General features: G+C 38.6%; 1 protein-coding gene across 5 annotated transcripts in view; it reads right to left on the bottom strand.

Moving 5' to 3' along the window:
* The window catches only part of SLC39A10 (solute carrier family 39 member 10), a 144175-nt gene that overhangs the window by 46527 nt on the left and 75172 nt on the right, over positions 1–22476 (bottom strand). Inside the window, exon 1 of one of the 5 annotated variants that reach the window (XM_015077962.3) lies at positions 20088–20236. The exons of 2 other annotated variants lie outside the window; for them this stretch is intronic. The gene's annotated coding sequence lies outside the window, so the exon portion shown is untranslated. Of the gene's footprint in view, positions 1–11979; positions 13263–19897; positions 20009–20087; positions 20237–22476 lie in introns of those variants that run through there. 2 more of the 5 variants (XM_027054322.2, XM_027054338.2) reach the window with 2 other exon arrangements.

Raw genomic sequence — 22476 nt, 5'->3', positions numbered from 1 at the left:
ATGTAATCAAAGTATGGTTGTAGGAGAAGTAGCATCACGGCCACCTTGGAACTTGTTAGAAATGTTAATCCTTGCACCCTACACAGACCTACTCAATCAGGAACTCTGAAGGTAGGGATCAGCAATGTTTTATCCAGTCAATGAGTCAGATGGCTAAGGCTTGAGAACTACAATCAATATAAATAAATCAAACATTCCCATTTATTTAATATACTTCAGTCAGATGAATGTTACAGTTTCCCAAATAAATTAGATAGAATTATGTGACAGATGTGGCTTAAGAATTTTAAAAAACAATTAGCCTATAATGTTTTTTAACTGCCAAACTACATTAAGTTTGATTTTTTATTTTTTAATCCAGACACATCAGTTTCTCATATAGTCTCATGGATAAAATCACCATTTAAAATATATTAATTTTACTTGTGCACTAATGAAAAGGCATGAGTAATGAAAACAATCACTATTAAGCAGAAAGAGGACAGTTATACTCCCTGCAGTTTACTTTGATTTTCCACTAGAAGATGCTAATGAAAGAGGACATTTTTAGTCAACGTTGCTCCATTCATCAGATATGTAAATGCCTTGTGGTTTATTCAGTGCATATTATCTCTGTCAACAGGTACCAGTGGTGGGAATAAAACCTACATGTATTCTGATCAGGCAACATCAAATAAATGACTCCATGTGTCGCTAAACAAGCTCGTATGCCCAAAGCACAGCAAAGCCAATCACTGAAACAACAAGTACACAGCAAGGAAAGGGTTTATTTGAGAAGCAAACAAGGAGACAAGAAGATGGGAGAGCAAGCCTCAAGTCTGCTGGACATTCAGGGATGTTTAAAGGCAAACAAAAAAAGGTCTGGGTAAAAAGCTGCAGCTGCACTTACTAGTCCTGTTAACCTATGGTTACTTGTTTCAACCCCATTGTCTTTTTACCATTCCTCGTTCTCAAGGGAACTAGGACCACGACCACTCTAGTTATTTCTAACTGAAATGTGGCAAAGACTGGATTTAGTAGACTAGAACCTTTCCACACTCATTTAGAAATATTCTTTAGTCCCAACATTCCAACTGAAACCCAACATTCTGCATTACCAAGACTTTTTGTACTTTGGTTCCCCTAGCAACATATTCCTATCCACATACAAAATGTAACCTAGGGATGCACAAAGCACTCCTGTTAATTCAGGAGGATCAATAATTTCATTCTGCAGACTCACTGAAGGTATCATTTGAAACCAAGAAGTATGGTTAATTGAATGACTTGATGAACCTGACTCTAAGTTGATGGAGAACGTCAAATTACATGAAAGGAGCAAAGGTTAGTTATAGGCATTATTACTGGGTTGCTGTGGTGGTACTCTGTGCTGGGTTCAGGATGATATAGCCAACAGTGAGAAAGACTGCCAGCCTTGACCAACGTCGGAGAAATCCTAATGGTGGAATGATCTTTCCAAGCTTGAGAGGTTGCAAACACTTGAACATACAAAATACTGATAACCAAATGTCCTAAATAGTAGTTTTAGGTCTTTCAGAGGCTCACTGATCCAAGGAGCGTTCTTTTCAATGTTCTCCTTGCCAACAGGGTATAGGGAACCTGTGGATTCTTATGGAACCAGCTTCACTTGAGTGATAAATACATGGCTTAACTCCCTTTAGTTTCACTGAAGAATGGATGGTCAACAGCACTGCAGAAGGTCCTGTCCAACAAGGTCCTCTGAGTGCTTCTCTTTACTAACACCAAGTCTCCAGGTATCACGTGGTATAAGTGAACATCTGTGGGGTACACATCAACCTGCTGGAAGCAAACTTATGTATATCAGTTAAGTATTTCCCAAATATTGAACATACCTGATAGTATCCATAGTGCTCCCATCAGGAACTCTTAAGTCATAAAAAGGATGTAGAAAGGGTCTTCCATACAACATTTCACAGGGGCTTAAGCCAAGCTTATTGCTAGGGGCCACTCTTACCCAAAGCAGGGCAACCCACAAGACTTTTTCCCCAAGTTGAATTGGTTTCTCTGCAAATTTTTGCCAAGATTCTTTTAAGCATATGGTTCATTTTTCTGTTTTCCCAGCTGATTTTCTGTTTCTGCATGAAGCATGTAATTTTCATTATTTAATGCCCAGGGCACTGGACACTGCTTATGTGACTTTCACCACAAATACCACTCCATTGTCGCTCTAAATTGTTAGCAGCAATCCAAATCTAGAAATGATTTTGTTTAGCAGTGTTTTGATAACTTCTGATGCCTTCTCTGAATGGCATGGAGAAGTTCAACTCAACTTGTAAAAGGTGCCTACAAATATTAGCAAATATCAAAAATCACTTGTTGTTTGTAGTATCATAGTAAAGTCTACCTGCCAGTCTTCCTTAGGTTTGATAACTCTAAGTGGTACACCTTTTAGAAATGGTGGGGGCCCAGTCTTATGATTGTTTTCATCACAAATGTCACATTTTGGACTTTTTGATGGTTCTCTAAAGATTGGGACCCACAATGTACTTCTGGATCCACTGAAAAGTAACAATCTCACCCATGTGGGGTGCTTTGGTGAATATGACTATTTTTTCCATGAGATGTTCTGGGATAAGGATTATCTCCTGTTCATTGTATTTCCAGCTGGCTTTAGTGCCAGTAATGTGTCCAAAATCCCATTCTCCACCTCTTTTAGGTCTTCAGAAGAGTACTGGGGTTGATACTTAGTTAAGTCTATGTCTCGTACTAAAGCCATTACAGAGGGTTTTGGAATCTTTCTGAGGTGCCAGCTTGGCAGCTTGATAGGCCCACCTGTTCCCTTGAGCAATCAAGCAGTCTAATTTCTGGTGATCTTGGCAATGAATAATAGCTGATAGGTTACCACTGCATCCAGTGTTCTTCTTTATCCTTGATCCATGAAACTGCTTCTGTGAACATCTTAAGATCTGGATGTTCCAACAGCAGATCTGTCAAATGAGGACAGCTGGGATAAACTTGCTCAATTATCTGTGTATCTCTGGTGACCTGAGTGGCCCATACAGCAACAGGCATGAAGACTGTCTAAACATGAGCTGTTGTGGCAATTTTCTCTGAAGTATACCTCAAAGTGTCTAGCCTCAGTTTGCAGGGCTTCGGAAAAAAAGGGCAGTTTTAGTTCTCAATGATTCCAAGTGAAGAGAAAAGGAGAAAATTAGAAATGTTAGTTTGGAAGGTCTTAGCCAGACATTTGAGAAAAACAGAAGAATTCAGGATCCAGACCAGTTTTATAGGAAAACAACAAAGATAGTTAATCAGAACTGGAATCTAACATCCACCAAGGTGCACTACTGAAACAACTTCTCTCTAAAGTCACCCTCATCTCCGCAAAAAACAATGCAGTTTCTCACTAGTTCTGGGAATTCTTGGTTTAATTTTATGATGTCTTAAAGGTATCAGGTATTTGTCATTACAATGCAATTAACAAGGAAATTCTGGGACACTTCGGTAATTAAAATTACAAGTGATGACATTATATGAGGATATATGAAAACATTCATTAGGAATTTTACATAATTTCTGGAACAGCTATAGCATTTACCTATACAATATAACCTAAGAAGGTTTATCATCTTCTTTGATCATGCTTCTCATGTAATTTGATATACCAAATAAACTAGACTCAGTCAAAAAGACTTCATTTAGAAGTTGAATTTGCGGGGGGGGGGGGGGGGGGGGCGCACCTGGGTGGCTCAGTCAGTTAAGCATCTGACTCTTGATTCCAGCTCAGGTCATAATCTCAGTTTGTGAGACTGAGCCCTGCATCAGGCTCCGTGCTGAGTGTGAAGCCTGCTTGGGATTCTTTCTTTCTTTCTTTCTTTCTCTCTCTCTTTCTCTCTTTCTCTCTCTTCCCCTGCCCCCCAATCCCCTACTCGTGGGCACATGCATTCTCTCTGAAAGAAAAGAAAAAAGGAAAGGAAGGGAAAGGAAGGGAAGGGAAGGGAGTTAATTACTTGAATTTGGGAAAATAGAAATATCAGGTTTTAAAGAAGACACTTAAAATAGGATTACAGATCTGGGGCACCTGGCTGGCTCAGTCGGTTAAGTGACCAACTTCAGCTCAGGCCATGATCTCACAGTTCGTGGGTTTGAGCCCCGCGTAGGGCTCTGTGCTGACAGCTCAGAGCCTGGAGTCTGCTTCAGATTCTGTGTCTCCCTCTTTCTCTGCCCTTCCCCTGCTTGCACTTTGTTTACCTCTCAAAAATAAACATTAAAAAACTGGTTTTTTAAATAGGATTACAGATCATCACAAAACTTATTTAGCCAAGGTGGCAACTAGATTCTAAAGGCAAATACAGAGGGTTTTTTGTAGGTAGTTCGAAGATAAAGAAAACCTGTTTAAAAATTTAGACCATAAATCTAAAAAACTTATTTCTAACAGATAGAAAAACCAATTCCAAACATGGGGTACTTCCGACATTAAGACTCATTGAGCATCCAACTCTTTGTTTTGGCTCAGATCATGATCTCACAGCTCATGGGACTGGCCCCGAGTGAGGCTCCATGCTGACAATGTGGAACCTGCTTGGGAGTCTCTCCCTCTCTCCGCCCCTCCTTCACCCATGTACTCTCTCTCTTGCTCTCAAAATAAACTTAAAATAAAAAAACCCACACACAAAAAAACCAAATCTAATTGGAAGATGGTATTATAATTTATGGGTCCATTAATTAATCATTTTCTCTGGAGTCAAATAAATATTGTGGCCAAGCAGTGTTACAAAAAGATGATTTTTTTTTCTTTCCATAGATTCGTAAGTAAACATTGCCAAATTTTGGAGACTACAACCCAAAGGTCTACAGGTAGGAAATGAATTGTCATTTCCCATTTTCCAATTAGAATATGGCCAGTTTTGTCCAAAGATACCAAAAGCTGCAGCAACAAACAAACCAAATGAAGTCCATAGCACCTCTGTGAGCACTGGTTCCTCCTCAAAAGTAAGGCTTCACCAACGGAACCAAATGACTTCCTAGTTAGCCATTCTTTAAGCAAGAAAAGGGTAAGAGAACCAAAACTCCCTACTTGGAGGTAATCAAATGAGAGAAAAAAATCGAAGCCAAACCAAAGAGAAGGAAGAAATAAGCTCACAGGCCAAGCATGGCACATGAAGCACTTACCAATAGACATCCGTCCAAACCAAAAATGGTTTCCTTGCCACAAGGGCTAAATTGAGCACCAAAAGTCAATGGTGCCCTGTTGGGGTGGGGCTCTGGGGATGGTCCCCAGGAAAAAGAGCCAAGGCAGCTGCTTGGACTTGTCATCAGACTTCTGTTACTGACTGGGGACCAACAAACCAGAGGCAAAGAGCGCCCGGTTGGCTTGCCAAATTTGTAACTGAACCCAAGTTCATATGCCCAATGCACAGCAAAGCCAATCACTGCAACACTGAGTATACAGCCAGGAAAGGGTTTATTTGAAAGGCAGTCAAACAAGGAGACAAGGCAACAAGAGAGGAAGGCTCAAATCTGCCTCCCTCAAAGAGGAGAGTCAGGGATATTTAAAGACAAACAAAATAAAAGGTCTGGGTTGAAGCTGCAGCTGTGCTTGCTAGTCCCATTAACTCTTTGGTTACCAGTTTCACATGAAACACAAAAACCAGATGGTCTATGTGAGATTTAAATTTTCATTTGTCATGTTTTAAATGTATAGTACTCTATTTATTACCAAGAATTCTAAATATCTTGACTCCTCTAATTATTTACATGTAAGAGATCATAGGAATGCAAGCACATGAGTGACATGTAATTTTAAACCTGTGTTATGTGTTTAAATCATTCATAAACTTTCCAACTTTAGTTCAGAACTGCTACAGCAAATGTGTGCTTTGAGAGTCATTTAGATGAAGTATGAATTAGTTAGCATAGACCAAACAGCTACTGCAAAGAACCTCTCCCAAAAGGGCAATGGCTTAAGAAACACTCAAGTTTATTTCTCTGTCAAAAACAGTCCAAGACAGGGCACCTGGATGGCTCAGTCGGTTAAGCGTCCAACTCTTGATTTTGGCTTAAGTCATGATCTCACAGTTCATGGGATCTTGAGTGCCGTGCTGGGCTCTGTGCTGACAGCGTGGAGCCTGCTTAGGATTCTCTCCCTCCCTGCTTGTTCTCTGCCCCTCTCCCCACTTGCTTGAAGCCTCTACCTGCCCCCCCCGCCCCAAATAAACAAATTAAAAAACAACAACAACAAAACAGTCCAAGATGACTGCTCCAGGTCTGTGAGCACCTCCACTCCAATCAATCAGATACATCAGCCTTACATGAGTGCTATTCCAATCATTAGTAAAACAGAAAAAATTGAAGTCCAGGTACAGAACTTTCTTTAGCAGCAAATGAAGCAGACATTGCATGTATCACTTCTAATACTCCAATAGCAAGAACCTAGTCACATGGCCTCAATCAGCTCTAAGGAGACTGGCACATATAGCCTCAACCACAACTTATCCAGGAGTTTCTCAAGCATTCCATGGAGGTTAAGAATCCTTTTCTAACCAGAACAAAAAGAGGATCCTTTCTGTCAAGAAGGAATGGAGGATATGTCGCCTAAGTCCATTTATCATTCAACCCTAAGTACTGGCCTTTGTAGGACTGAGCTTTGCCCAAGCCAAGATATTCTATTGTCTCTTTTTTTGTGTGTTTTGGAGTTTTCTAAGTTTCTGTGCATTGACAATGTGTTAGTTTTCCACTTCAGCAAATATATCTAGTTGTTTACCCGAGCCTTCTGGGTAAGACATCTATGAATGATCCTACTGCACCAGAAAGGATGAATGGATTCTGAACAATGAGCAGTTGCCATTACACATGCAATTTTCATTTCATCTTCTGTTACTGATTTCCAGTATATCATTGGTTAAAAGTTTAAATATTCCATCATTGTATAATTTCTACAGTAAGGGTCAGGTTAATTCACAATTAAATAACAATCACTGTGCTAATCAATTATACAATTTCTCATGGAAATATTTTGCTTTAAATGCAAATAAAAATGAGATCTACCAATATTTTCCTGTAAAAGTCACTAATATTTCAACATTAGCGTCAGAACTATATATTTAGTGAAGGTAGTGGTTGTAATTCGGTATGGGAAGTGGCAGGGAGAAGTCATGAGGGGAATTCTGGGCTGCTGTTAATGCTCTATTTCTTAGGTGCTGGTTACATGGGTGTGTTCACTTCATGAAAATTTGTCAAAGTTCATACTTAACATTTGGGTACTTCGCTGGAGGTATGTTTTATTTGAGAGAAAACAATTTTTAATCCTTATGTAAAGTATATACACTTTTTAAAAATCCTTATGTAAAGTATATATAAAGACTATATACTTCAGGGGCGTTTGGCCGGCTCAGTGGGTGGAGCGCACAACCCTTGCTATGGAGGTTGTGAGTTCAAGCCCCATGTTGGCTATAGAATTTACTTAAAAATAAAACCTTAAAAAAAAAAGTGTATTTCAATTTCCAATTAGTAAAATCCTCAATATACAGCTTGTAGAAACAGACCTATATTTAACCATTAAAAATAACGTAAGAGAAAATCCATTTCTTAACCACAAAGAAAAAAGGTATTATTGGTAACCAAAGATCTTACTTAACAAACTATATGTATGACTAGGGTACTGTATGGAAACCAATTTGACAATAAATTTCATATATTAAAAAAAAAAAAACAACACTATATGACTACACTTAAAAGAAACATAAGTAATTAGGGCTGATAATCTCCATACCAAGCTCTTTTATAAAAGCTTACAAACATCTTTAATTATAGGCTTTCAATTATAATTTTTCCTGAATAAAGTGCCAAATTACAACTTTTTAAATTTTTAAATAAAACACCTATATCAAGAACAAACTCTGAAATTACACTAATTGCTAACATTCTATTTCTATAGATATTTTGTCTAAAGACAATTAACTTTATTTCATATAGACAGACAGAACCATAGAAAGTTTAAGATAAAAAGATATTTAAGTATACTAGCTAAACAGTCTTATTTTACACACAGAAATCTAAGACCCAAAGAAGATATACAACATGATCAAGGTGATAGTTCAAGTTTGTGATAGTCCTCTAACCTGAATGTCTAGGACTCTGTACAACATCAGCATATTTTAAAATAACGTAGAGAACACTGAGATAATTACCAATGTATACTACCAGAACACTTTTAAAGGGAAAACAAATTGTCTATTACTTACAGTTAATATTACAAAGTCAATAAGATGATCAATAGATTAGTTAACAAAATGATTGCTTGACATAAGAAAAATAACTAATAAACACTAAAATAATTCTATTGGCAACAATAGGTTGCTGTTACTGGAAAGGCCAACTAATGTAGTATATCCTGTGTATGATCACTCATCTGACTTAAAAAAAATACTCAAAAAAAAAAAATACTCAAGCTGGTATTTTTTAAAAGAAAAATGAAAACCAAATGAAAGAATCCAAAGTTTTGGTCTGTATCTCAGTTTGCTCTCTCATACATACGCACACAACACAATCACAAAATAATAAGAAAAATACTATAAATTGCTTAGTAAGGTTTTAAAACTAGCCATTTCAATGCTCTAGATTGGTATTTTGAAGATCGATGAAGGAGAAAACAAAAGAAAAATCACTAAAACACCCAACCTGGATTATATAAATTTATCATGCTTTAAAGTTAACAATGTGAAAATCCACTTAATAAATGTACATGGTATCTCAATTTCATAAAGGACTTCATTTTTTTTTTTACGGGTTTCATTACAGGACTTCTTTAAATAATGGCAGAAATTAGTTTTATTTTTATCTTGAATCACATGAACTGGCACTTATACCACTGAATGACTTTATTAATCTTTATCAATACTGGTAGTCAGATAACAATTTAGTTTCTCTCTGTGATTCAACAGCAGTACACACAAAATGGCTGAGAAGCAATGACACTGTTTGCACACTGCAGAAACACTACTCTAGGAGTCAAAAATAGAGATCTGGCTCTGCCAACTCACTTGCTATGAGTTGCTGGGCAAATTACTTAACTTACAGAGTGGGGATATTAATTCCTGTTCTATTTCACAGTAATTATGACAACCAAGTAAAATGTGTATTTTTTTTTTAAGTGGTAAGACCTCTAAACGTTTTTCATTTCACTGATGTTAAATGCTATTTAAGTGCAAGTAGCATTAAGAGTAATATAACAAGGATCCAGTTTTAAGTCACATTTCTGCTATACTCCCGTTGAATAATGTTTTTGTACATAGTAAAGAACCAGGGGCCAGAAACCTTTGCTCTAAATTCATCCCAGTACTGTCACTGTTTCTCATCTGCAAAATGGGGGAAAGCACCTACATTTACCCATCAATTGAACTAATGCATATAAAATTGGTTGTAAAACAAGTATATATAAGTTTGTAAAACAATTAAGCGTATTAACCTACAGTGTTACGACCACTAGATGTGACTCTATGTATCTTTCACTTAACTTTCATAAAGTATATAAGCAGGGAGAAAAAGTCCCTTTGTTTTGATTCCTTTAAAGAGTGCTATCAAAAATATTCAATCGCTTCTCGGCCTTTTGGCTAAGATCAAGTGCAAAAATATTCAAGAGCACATGCAGCATCAGTACATCCAAGACCAATTCTAGATTACAAGAGGCACCCAATTCACTAGTACCTGAGTAGGAATCATCACAACATACCAGTTTCATTGACATCACAAAACTTTTCAAGGCAGAAGAAAAAAATAACTTTTCAAGGTATAAATCTATTTCACTAATGAGTTCTCAACAGGAAGAGCAAAATCGTCCCAGCTTCAAGGTTTGTTTTTCATTCCTCCCTTCACCAGATACCTAACCTACTAATGCCATAGTTTTAGTTTGGAATGCCAATGTAGCTCTTCCCAAAATAGCACAGTTCCAACAATCTCTTGATATTTCCACTAAGATTCATACATACAAAAAGTTAGATGCATGCTATAATTGAGCTTGGGCATAATTCAGTGCTGCTACCATTTCAATAACTTTTACCAAGAGAGAAAGAATAAAAATATTTGAGCCTTGGGGTGCCTGAGTGGCTCAGTAGTTAAGCGTCTGACTTCTGCTCCAGTCATGATCTCACAGTTCGTGACTTTGAGCCCCATGTTGGGCTCTGTGCTGACACCTCAGAGCCTGGAGCCTGCTTCAGATTCTGTGTCTCTCTCTCTCTTTCTGCCCCTCCCCCACTCACACTCTCTTTCAAAAATAAACTTTAAAAATTAAAAAAAAAAATAAATCTGAGCCTTCATTCAATGTACCAAACCAAGCATCAACATATCAAATCCATCTTTATTGTATTTAAGCATTCATATGCAAACCTACATTTTCTCACTGATGTCAAAACAAGTCTATGTCAAGTCTCTGCTCTTCAAGTTTTCATTACAGGGAGCCTGGAACCATGCTGTTGAAAGCCACCTATGATACTCTTGTGTCTGTTCTGCTGCTTGTGAATACAAAGAACAAATATTTGATCTGATATTAGTAAATGTAATGGCCTTTACCAGTCACAAAATACCGTGATGCCTTTTGAAGCTACTAAAATGTTTGTGATTTTAGTTACCCTTGAAGTAAATGGACTTCAACCTCTTGCACTCCAAATGCATATAAACCAACATAACATGCAGCATGAAGAGGATGCAGAGTGTTAACCTTAGGACCTGAATGAGGCACACACACCTAATTGACTCATCACCACTGGCAGTTGCCTTCATTCTAAGAATAGTTATTGCCACTCTCAAATTTTTATCACCACATTCATCTTGACTCTTCCTTTGTATCACTGTTACATGTCCTTTATTTTGCACCAGCTTGTTATCCATAAGCACTGCCAATAAAATGATCCTTCCTTTCCATGAAGGCAGAGGAAAAAACAACAACAACAACAACAACAAAAACACAGAATGTCCAGGGCAATCTTTTTACAACACTTTTTCTTTTTCTTACATTTTTTTTATAACATGTTTTAATGATGCTGACAACGCAGGCTATTTCATCCCCACCATGGAAGCTTTCTGTGTGATTTTAGGTGTCCTTCTAGTTATTTTAAGCCATCAAGGTCCTTTTAATTGTTGAACAAAGATTCAGTTCTGTCATTTAATAAAATCTTAACAAAAATGTAATTCAAATACTGAAGATATTAATTTTAGTAGCAAAGTACTGATTTCATTATCAATTATCAATCCATCTTTATTATCAGGTTTAACAATGTCCAACATATAAGAAAACTACAAATCATTCCAAACAGTCATCCTAGGGCACATTCCCTTTCTTACAAAGCTACATTTAGATACAGAGCTGAGAAAGATTTTGTGACATACAGGCACATAGGAAAAAAAAAAAAAAGAAATTAAGTTTTAATGCCAGGAGAACACAGTTGTGCAGAAAAGAAAAAATAAGTTTATTGTAATAGCTGTGTATTATAAAATTTATAGTCATTAAAATATAAATGTTCTAAATCAAAATTACAGGATAACTGTACTGAAAAAACAGGGATATAGAAAATGGGAGAAGGTACATAGAGGGAGGAAGAGTGCTAAATCCTCATCCTTCACTAAACAAATGACTTAAATTGAAAATCAACAAGAATTAATGGACACATTGGAGACAGAGCAGTGAATTAGCAAGATAATCAACTAATGAAACGAAAGAAGTCCCTTGTCTCTCTAGGCAGAAGAATGTAAAAGAAGGAAGACAAGGGACTGATTTATTTATCCTTTTCCCTAAAATCCTCACAAACTATTTAATACTTTATATTCACATAAAACTTTGACTGAATAAAACTAAAAATATGCTTAAATAAGCCGAATTGCAATCACTCAAGTTGCAATTACTCACTGGGGAAGAAGAAAAAAGGAAAAAAAAAAAACTAAAAATAAAAGCCAGCAATTATAAATCTTAAGCTTTTGTTAACAAAATCACATTTTGTCACATGTGGAAGAAAATGAATTACTTACAGTTTCAAGAGTTTCACAAGCATTTGTTTGTAGAGTTTTAATCACAATACGCAATCATTATAATTTCAATTTGTGCTATTAATTTTGGTTACTTGCTTGGGCAATTCCAAGATGTAGGGAAAGACTACAAAAAAAATGTTAACACTTTTCAGGTCTTGTTACATCTTTCCAAATTGGTTTCTAGAGAAATTAAGTTTGGTTATACTGCCACCAGCAGTATGATCATTGCATTCTCTTTAGTACTTGGTACTATTAATTTTGGAATAAAAGAGTTTGCCTTATTTTTATCTATACTTTATAATTATTCCTGGTGTCTCAATATTCTTACCAACATATACGAGCTTTTAAATAATATGACTTGGTCATATATTCTACAAAAAAATATCTTCAGTCTGTGCAGTGTCTTTTTAGTTTGATTACAATGTTTTCCCTTTCGTGTATAGATGTTTTCATATACATGCAATGAAACTTATGAATTTTTTTCAATTTCTTCAATGGTTTCTAAAATTTAAGAAGTTTTTTTCTCCCTATTTTTAGTATTTTCTTCTTTAAAAAAAAAAACACCTACAATTAAAATTAACATGACCCCTAAATTTGTTTCTTTTTTAGGGAAAAAACATCAAGTGAACTAACATATAATATTCATATACTTATTTGTTAACTAAGAAAGTTTATATTTTATCTTCAATAAATTTTCAAGTACTTGTATTTAGGCAAAAATCTTCCTAGGAAAAAAAGCTATGTTTGCTTTATAAATTGTAAATTAAATTACGTATCACGGTGAATTTATTTTTTTAAATATTTTTAATGTTGGTTTATTTTTGAGAGACAGAACATGAGCAGGGGAGGGGCAGAGAGAGAGAGGGAGACACAGAATCTGAAGCAGGCTCCAGGCTCTGAGCTGTCAGCACAGAACCCGACTTGGGGCTCAAATCCACGAACCGTGAGATCACGGCCTGAGTTGAAGTCAGACACTTAACTGAGTGGCACAGGTACCCCTACACTGAATTTAAAGAGCACCTTTTTCCCAGAATCTTACAATTATTTGATTTTAGCAGATCTTTCTGACTTCCTTCCTCATTTTTATTAGATTGGTATGATTATTTTCTTGAAAATAAACTTTCTATTTACACTGGCACTTCATTTGAAAATAACTAGAGTATCCTAACTTAAAACAAACATCTTAAAAAGTGTGTTCCTTGGGGCGCCTGGGTGGCTCAGTCAGTTAAGCGGCCAACTTCGGCTCAGGTCATGACCTCGCGGTCCGTGAGTTCGAGCCCCGCGTTGGGCTCTGTGCTGACAGCTCAGAGCCTGGAGCCTGTTTCAGATTCTGTGTCTCCCTCTCTCTGACCCTCCCCCATTCATGCTCTGTCTCTGTCTCAAAAATAAATAAACGTTAAAAAAAAAAAAGTGTGTTCCAAACATTAACAAGTTATGAAGTCAGTTGAAATTCTACACTAAAAAAGATACACTAGAATGGAAAACATGATCTCACTACTTTATAATATACAGAATCTATACTACCTAATTTTTCTACATTTTTATATAATTTTAGTCATGTAATAAACATTACAATTACACAAGATCTGTTTTTCTAACATTGTTTTACTGATCTCATTGTTTTATAATGTAATACCTACTCATATTATTCTATAGATCTTGATAAGGCATATAAAATCAATCTCTCCACAGCCGCCTCCATCAAAAGATTCTGTTCCTCTACAACATAGCGCAGGTGTGCCTGCGTGGCTCAACTGGTTGAGCGCCTGTCTCTTGATTTCGGCTCAGGTCATGTTCCCAGGGTCATGGGATCCAGCCCTGCATGGGACTCCCTACTGGACATAGAGTCTGCTTAAGATTCTCTCTCTCTCTCTGCCACTCCTCAGCACACGCACGTGAGCACACACTCTCTCTCTCAAAATAAAATTAAAAAAAAAAACAAAACACCACATAGCACAAAGTATACTTCTTTGCATATAATCAGAATAAAGTACTGATTCATCTTCAGAGTTATTATACCAAAACATTTGTTCACAGGCCTATAAGTATACAATAAATAAAGTTACTTTATCAGAGGCAGGAGGGAAGAGGAGAAAAAGGAGTTAAGGCATAAAAATCAGTATGGCACATTTTCTGTTCTGAAGGAGATACAAGGAAGACACGATCACCTTTTAAATTTTAAATTAGAGAAGGTAAACTGCGAGAGATGCTACCTAAGAAACGGTTGACAGAATTAGGTGGTAACCCAAGGTTGACGGCCAAAGGCTTCATATTCCAACGCCAAGCATAAGAAAGGCGCTAATCCTCATATAGAGGAAACATGGCAAGGACAAGAAACAAAAAGCATTTGCACTATTTAGGTGAAAAACACATGAGAACTCACATCATTATCTACAAATTTCTATTCGATTGGCTTCCTACTAGTTTTTAGGTCACATAGTAGGAAAATTTAACTATTTTAAATAACAGCAACACATCAAATAATTACATAACATTAAGAACTGGATCCAGGGGCTGGCAGACTTAAAAAAGCTATTCAAATAATTAACATTTTAGGTATTGCGGGCAGTGCAGACTCTTAAGTACACGATTCTGCTATTTTGACACAAAAGCAGCCATACACAATACGTAAGTGAATGAAGAGGCTGTTTTCCAATAATCTTTAATTTACAAAAGCAGGCTAATTTGGTGCGTGGGCCATAGCTTGTTGACACTTGACTTAATCTATACATTTTTTTTAAATTACAAATTCAGCAGACAGCTGTAGGGGAAACCACTAGTTTAAAACTCAAAAATTCACAGAATATGTAAAGTGAAAAAATCAGAAAAAAGCTTATGGGTGTCATGGCACTGAAACTATTTTTTATTTACAGACATTAAAGTAATGGGACAGTGGGACACACATCTTCATGATTACTACAACTGAAGACCATTTAGGTTTCCTAATTTCTGTATGAATGAAAATAAATCTAGAAACTGAAGTGATCAATGGCGGACAAGTCTTAATCACTACAGGATTAAAAATAACTCTTCGATATGTAGTTCATAGTAATTATTATTTCTGGTCCCATGACATAATCTTACTATATTAGTAAGATAAAGATACTTCCTACAACATTCTGATTCACTTTTCTAATCCCCCAAAACCTCTTTTTTGAATGGAATGGATGGTCCCCAAAAGTAGGGTACATATTATTAAGTGTAAACACGGCTGTTAGAAATGTTAATGCAAGGACAAGTATTACCTCCTATCTCCCTTTCAGCAGTAAAAGATCTACAATATAATGAATAATTATAAAATACAATCATAAAATTAGCTAATTATAAAATCATCTACCACTAACTCTTAGTTAAAATAATTTAAATACTTGAATATGTTAGGTTTTATCCCTATACTAATAACCTGTAACCACTGCCACCTACCACCACCACCCCATTTTAATAACATCTTTTTTAATTTTTAACGTTTACTTATTTTTGAGAGAGGGAGACAGAGCATGAGCACAGGAGGGGCAGAAATAGGGAGACACAGAATCTGAAGCAGGCTCCAGGCTCCGAGCTGTCAGCAGAGAACCCGACGCGGGGCTCGAACTCACAGACCGCGAGATCATGACCTGAGCCAAAGTTGGCCGCTCAACAGACGGAACCACCCAGGTGCCCCTAATAACATCTTTTAACATGAAAAAATCAAGTATTAAAAATCTAGTAAATATCCAGTCCCTGTATTATCAACCAAAAAAACCATTTTAATAGAAAAATAAAATTTGACACCACTATTTGATAGAATTGTTTTAACATGTCTAAACATTAAGTATGGTTTCTTAAACAGTTGGAAATAATTTCAATGCTATTGTTAACACCTCACAATTTAAGTTGTAAATTGCCTTCATACCTAACTGAGTACATTTTTGAATATTCTGAGTGTAGTAACTTTTTTATTGAGAATACATTTGCTTACTTTGGAAAAAACTCAAAAATCACTGCATGGTCAACTCAAAGAACTTATAAACAGAAATTAATGAAAAAGAAAAAAGTAGTTGAGAATACTGGTAACTGGTCTAATTTGAAACCTTATAGGACTACAGGAAATGTTGTGGTTATTACAGATCCTTGAGATTTTTCAGAAATCATTCTAAATCATAGTTCAAAATAAACCTGAATTAAAAAAAAACACTCACCATATGTTTAATATTCTCAAATTTTATTTTCAGTACAAGTCAAGGCAGTACAAAGCTAAATGGGACTAAATTAAGCCAGAAAACAAAATTTTCTATTACTCTTTTCACACCATAAACCCAGATTAGACGAATAAAATTGCTGTTATTCATATACAAGGCTAACTTCAAAAATACACCTATAACATACACCTTTCTCCTGTTTTTTAAAAACCCCACATTTATTCTTGCAGGGAAACTTGGCATTATACAGTTTTACCTCCACCCAAAACTTGCTGCAGTCTTGTAAAACTAGCAGCTAAAAGCAATCAAGTTAACCAATTCAAAATGACCGTGCCCATCTTATTAGCAACACTAGCCAGGTGGAGGAAATCCCATGGTAGTCTGCATACAATCTAGCACTAAGGAATCTAATTCTAAATTAAATAGATCTTATTTCGGAAGATGAAGCTAAGCTCAAGAAAACTTCAAGGGAAATCAAACACTAGGCGGCAGCATCAAGCTGTTGGGACAGCCTGGGCATTCTTCTAACGTCAACTCCAAGCTGAAGTTAGTATATTTTTAATGAGAATTATAGTATAATGAGAGATGACTTTATAGGGTTATAAAATTTGTTATAAAGGAAAAAGGATAGCTTTCTGTTTTGAATACCTATACTTCTTTCCAGTTTCTACTGGGTAATTTCTCTTGTATCAGTTTAAAATGTACTAGTGACAAAAAAAAAAAAAATGCACTAGTGTTGATGTCCTTTTGATAAAAGCAAAACCCATGGCATTTCGATTGAAGTAGGCACTACAGAGACCAGGAATGACATTTTTATCCAAAATATTTCCTTGGGCTAACACTAAGTTTAAATTTTGTTACATTCAATTAAAATTTTAAACTTGATTAAAGAGATTGATAAGCAAACTTTGCATTCACTGAATAACGTGTCATTAGCATTATGTGACAGAAAGTTATGGAATATGTGCCCAAGTCAGAAATTTACTTGGGGCAGGGAAAACAAGATGTACACATGTAACTGTAAGCTAAAAAAAAAATGTTGAGAGGCAGAAAAAAAAACCCTATGAATTATTACATAGAAGTAACAACAATAGGATAACTATCCTTGGCAAAGGCCCAGTAGAGACCATTAAATCTCATTCTGGGGGTAACCAAGTTATCAGAGTTAAAGACATAAAGCAGTCCTTCAACTAATGCAAAACTGAAACATTTGTATGTAGAAAAGAAGTTAAAACGAACTAAGTTTTTCTGCAGCTCTTTGTTTCATAATGTCATTTATAAAGGTCACAGTAAACCCACGAGGTAGGTTTTTTTTAGCACAAGTTCATAGATACAAGATTATGATAAAAGCAGCCTGCTCGAAGTAACCAAACTAGTTAATAATGGGTCATAGTTTTGAACCGTTAAGTCTCACTCCAAAGCCTTAAATTCTTTCCAATACTCGCTAAAGCTTGAAGGGAAGTGAATAGCAAAGTAAATTCTCTTTAATAATAATTTATAATAATTTCCCTTGCTCTAACACCTATATCCTATAAATAGTTAAAAAAAAAATAAATCAGTTAAAAAAAAAACAAAACAAAACACCCTTGGGGCGCCTGGGTGGCTCAGCAGGTTAAGCGTCCGACTTCGGCTCGCGTCATGATCTCGTGGTGAGTTCGAGCCCCGTGTCAGGCTCTGTGCTGACAGCTCAGAGCCTGGAGCCTGCTTCCGATCCTGTGTCTCCCTCTCTCTCTGCCCCTCCCCTGCTCATGCTCTGTCTCTGTCTCAAAAATAAATAAAACATTAAAAAAATTAAAAAAAAAATCCTAGAGTAGTACTTGCACACCAAACTTGAAGCCTCCTAAAAGTAGTTCAAAATCAGGTGCTCAAAAAGGGGAAGAAACATGTTGGCTTGTAAAGTGTGGAACATAAATTGGCAATGGGAAGAACAATTACAGCTCATCACACGTGTTACTGATTTGACACCTCTTAAGAGAAGCTCTTATTTTAAAGTAGCACCAAAGTCACTCCTGCACAGGAGTGTTAACCAGAAGTCTGTGTATAATATTGTTTTGTGAATCTGGATAAAAAAAATACTATTCTCATCTCTGAAATTTAGTTATTTCAGTTATGAATGCAGGCAAAACCACAGTAAAATGCAGTACCTGATAGTTTATCCAAAAAAAAAACCATACACATTAAGTCCTTTAAAGACCACTGAGTCCTAGTTTAAAATTAGGCTTTAGACCTGAAACTACTCTTTATTTAATGCTCTACTAAAGCATGCATTACTTCATCATATTTAATATTTTGATTATTTCAATATAGTTGGTTTCTGTTGTAATCCTATATATTCCACATTTAAAAAATCATCATTCTGAGGCTAATCGAGCAATTAAAAAACAAAACAAAAAAATCCCTCCAGTATATCGTTTTATTTCCTTCATACCACTTGTCACTGACACTTTATCTCTCTCCCTACTGGAATATTCAGCGAGTATAGGGATGTGAGTGGTCTAGTATGGACCCCCCAAAATCTAGAACAAGTGACTCATACTCAAAATCTGTAGGAAAGTCCCTTAAAAAAAAAAAGTACATAAAGTCTTAAGATTTTCAGTGCATTACAATTAACTACATTCTAAATTTCCATCTTTTCCAGTATGTTATTTGTTCTTAATTATGTAAACCTGTCACATGCTAGTTTTGCTCTATGGAGAACGACTCAATTTCAAGGTAAAACCAGAGCACTCAACAGTGTAAAAGGCATTAAAAACAAAACCAAAACAAAAACCGCCCCACCTGTATATGTAACGTGCTTTTAAAAAAACTACGTGCTTTATGTCACTCTTTTACAGGGACTTGAGCGAACGACCCTTCCGAGGAGGGCTGCTGCTGTGGCTGATTACTTCTTCCTCGCGCCCAACTCCTAAAAGACAGCCCATGTGGACAGGCTCCCACGTGAATCGGGCTTTACACAAGCCACGGGAAGACCTTCCACATCATCGCCCGCGCCCACGCAGGGCCCCTTCTTAGCTGGGGCGCTCGGCGATCCCAAGGGAAAAGCGAGCCGAGCAGACCCCTAAGCCAGGCGGGGGCCGCGGCGGTTCTGCTACCACTTCGCCAGCCGGGACCACTTCGCTCTCGCCGCAGGGCTTTCGGGAACAAAGCCCGGGCCGCCACGCCGCCTTCGGGCCCACCCGGCCTCCGCCCACCGACTCAGCCTCAGCCCCACCCTAAGGCCTCAGCTCCGGGGACCCCAGCCGGCTTCGATGTTAACTCCCCCGCGTCCCGCCTCGGCTTTTCGGTTGGTGGGGGAGGAAAGCCTCCACGAGGCCTCCCGCGGCAGGAGCAGAGGCGCCACCGTCCGTTAGCCTCCAGCTAACAGCGGCGCCCAGGCTCCATCCCGGGGGCTCCTCGCCCGACCCCACCGGAGGGGAGGACGGGACAGGAAAAATCGAGGCATTCGCCGCCACCGCAAGTCCCCCTAAGGCCTGACTGCGGATCCTCCCACCCTCCGGCCTTAGGGTCCCCGCCTCCTCTGGCAACGCCATCCTCGGCCCCCGGGCCGCCCGCGCGCAGCCCCCCAACCGCCGCCCGCCCGCCCAGCGGTCACTCCCCCACTCCTCGCGCGAATCCCCGGCCTCAACAGGAGGCTGGGTCGGGCGCGGGGCCCCGCACGCGGAACGAAGGCTGCCCGGCCGCCAACCCCGCGGCAGTCCAGAGCGCACACGAGGAGCCGCGGCGCCCCACGCGCAGCCCACCGCGCGCTCTGCTCCGGCTCGCCGCCGCCGCCGCCGACCGCAGCGCCCGGATCCCCGAGGGACCCAGCCCGGACTCCCCGGTTCTTGTCTCCCTTTCTACCCCCCCGCCGTCCCGGGACTCGCAGTCTCCGCCGCGCATGGGGCCGGTTCTGGGGGAGGGAATGTAAACAAATCGGGGTTTTATAGTTACCTCACACTCGAGTGCCGTGTGCATCTCCTCTCCGCTCGGTACCAAACCCCGGCTGCACCAAATCGTGTATTCACCAAAGCCAGCTGCGCTAACTGCGTCGCGGAGGCCCGCGCGTCAGACACCACCCTACGCTACCGGCGTACAAGGCCCACTCAGGTCCCTGCGCAGCCGCACCCCGTCCGCCTATGGGTGCTACGCTCTGGGCGTACACGCACCACCCAGCCATTCACTTCGGACAACGCAACTTGCGGAGGGGAACTGCACCACTCTCGGGATTCCACACGGGCAGAGCGAGCAGTAGGAAATTCGAGTCTACGCAAACTGCGGAGCCCCGTGGCTCCGCGGTAGTTTTGTTCCAAGAAAGGACGCTGCGGGGGAGTTGGGGCGGCTTCTAACGCATGCGTGGAGCGCCCTTTACCACTCGCTTTTTATCCCGGTTTTGCATGTCGGTTGCTGCAGCCCTGGGGAGGCGGATGAGTAATGGAAACTGTAAGCGCAAACGCTTTAGCCAAAAGGTTTCAGATCGATAAATTAAGATGTTTGTACGTGAGTTAAACATCTACACTAACTTAACTCCTCCCCTTTGTTAAAATAAACTTTCGGTCTCTTAGGGCAAAAGGGACCTCGTATTCAGCGCTAAGCGCAAGACCTTTTGCATAGTTCACTCTCCTCCCCACAATTTATTCTCAAGCGCACTTCCTGCAGGCCTTTCAAACCTCAAAGAAAAAGTTGAGTTCAGAGAGCATGTCCAACACTTACAGTAATTATTGAGACTTTGGCAACTTTCCAAGCTTTTCCACCACTTCCTACTACCTAATTCACTGATTATTTCTTAACACCCAACGGCAAAAACTCCTGATCCAGCCAAGCAATTCCACGGACTCCTGCCTACCTCGTGCTCATTCTTGCTCCCATTCCTTTGCTCACAGCATACCTGCCACCTGAATTGTCTCCTCCCCTTTTCTTAAGCAATTCATAACCCATATTTTCCTGAAAGGTGGCTCTGGACACCTTCTCTTTGCTTTATTACTCTGCTTCCTACAGTTACTTAATCTTCATGGTGAGGCTTATCTGTATTCTGTCTGGTGTGCCTGTTTCTGCATCCAGTCAGATCTGTTTAATAGGATGAGTTCTGGGGGTGCTTTACTGATGTCTAGCAGAGTGCATAAAACCGTGATCAATAGTAATAGCAAGTCTTACGATGGATCAGTTACTAAGTGCTTTACATATATATTTCATGCTCATAACATAGTGAGGTAGATATTATTATCCCACCCCAGGAAACTGAGGCACAGGAAGCTAAGTGACTTGCTTAAGATCACAGACAGGAGAATTGGAATTGAAACCCAGTTAGTATGGCTACATGTCTTGCTATTCTGCATATTTACCTCTGTGAAGCAAGGTTTTTGTTTTGTATCTCTGCAAAGAAGATCTTTTGGGTGCTTAATAAACACCTACTGACTGCCAAGGTACTAAGTTTCTTATGTCCCTTTTTTCTTGTCTGGGGAAAGCCAATCCATTGACCCCACCAGTGCCAGTTTCACAGACAGGAAAAGTCCTGAGATGTAGGGAAGAGATTAAGTCTGAGTCCTTGCTTCAAGTCTTACCATAGTCACTAGCTGGGAGAAAATGACCATTTTCCTCAGATTCATGGTTAAGAAAATTGGTCTAAATTTAGTCTGAAGTCCTTAGATCTCATATAATCAGAAGTAAAGTCCTTAGATTTCATGAAAGCAGTATAGTACATCTTTTAGGTCGAGAACACTAAAAGCTTCCCAATTACCCTTATGTTTTAAGACTCATAATTATTTTATTGACCACATTACTATGAGCACTTTTATAATATATGTAATGTCTTTCTTCTAAATATCAATAAAATACAGTACTTACATTCCTTATATTTTAGGGTACCCACGCTGCTTTCTAGTTATATAAGGCTACTGTTCAGCTGGTTCACACAAGTGCAGCTGAACTGATTCATCATGTATTCAGATACCTCCATACAAGTTGTTCAACAGCCACAGCTCTGAGTCCAGTTCCCCCATCGCCTGTACCTTTACCAGCCCTTTCTCCCAGGACTCTCCAGACCTCCCACATTTCAGGAATGAAAGGGTTAAGACCTGGCTAAGCAGGAAACCTACAGGACAGCCTGTTATCAAAGACTTCCATTCTAATTGGTTCGGTTACTAATTGTTACATATTATAAATATACCTGCATAAAACTGTAGGATAAACCTACTTGAAAATAGACCATGGCTACTCCCACTTCTATACACTTACCCAAACATTCATATATGACCAAGTATACCCACTCTGAGTAAAATTACTACCTTCAGTAAATGAGCTGCAAACTAGTATATTACTTTTCCTACTGGGAAAAGGAATCTCA

The sequence above is a fragment of the Acinonyx jubatus genome, chromosome C1 (assembly GCF_027475565.1).
Source record: "Acinonyx jubatus isolate Ajub_Pintada_27869175 chromosome C1, VMU_Ajub_asm_v1.0, whole genome shotgun sequence".
Lineage (NCBI taxonomy): Eukaryota > Metazoa > Chordata > Mammalia > Carnivora > Felidae > Acinonyx > Acinonyx jubatus.
The sequence above is the reverse complement of the archived record's forward strand: the minus strand, read 5'-3'. Positions and strand labels throughout refer to the sequence as shown.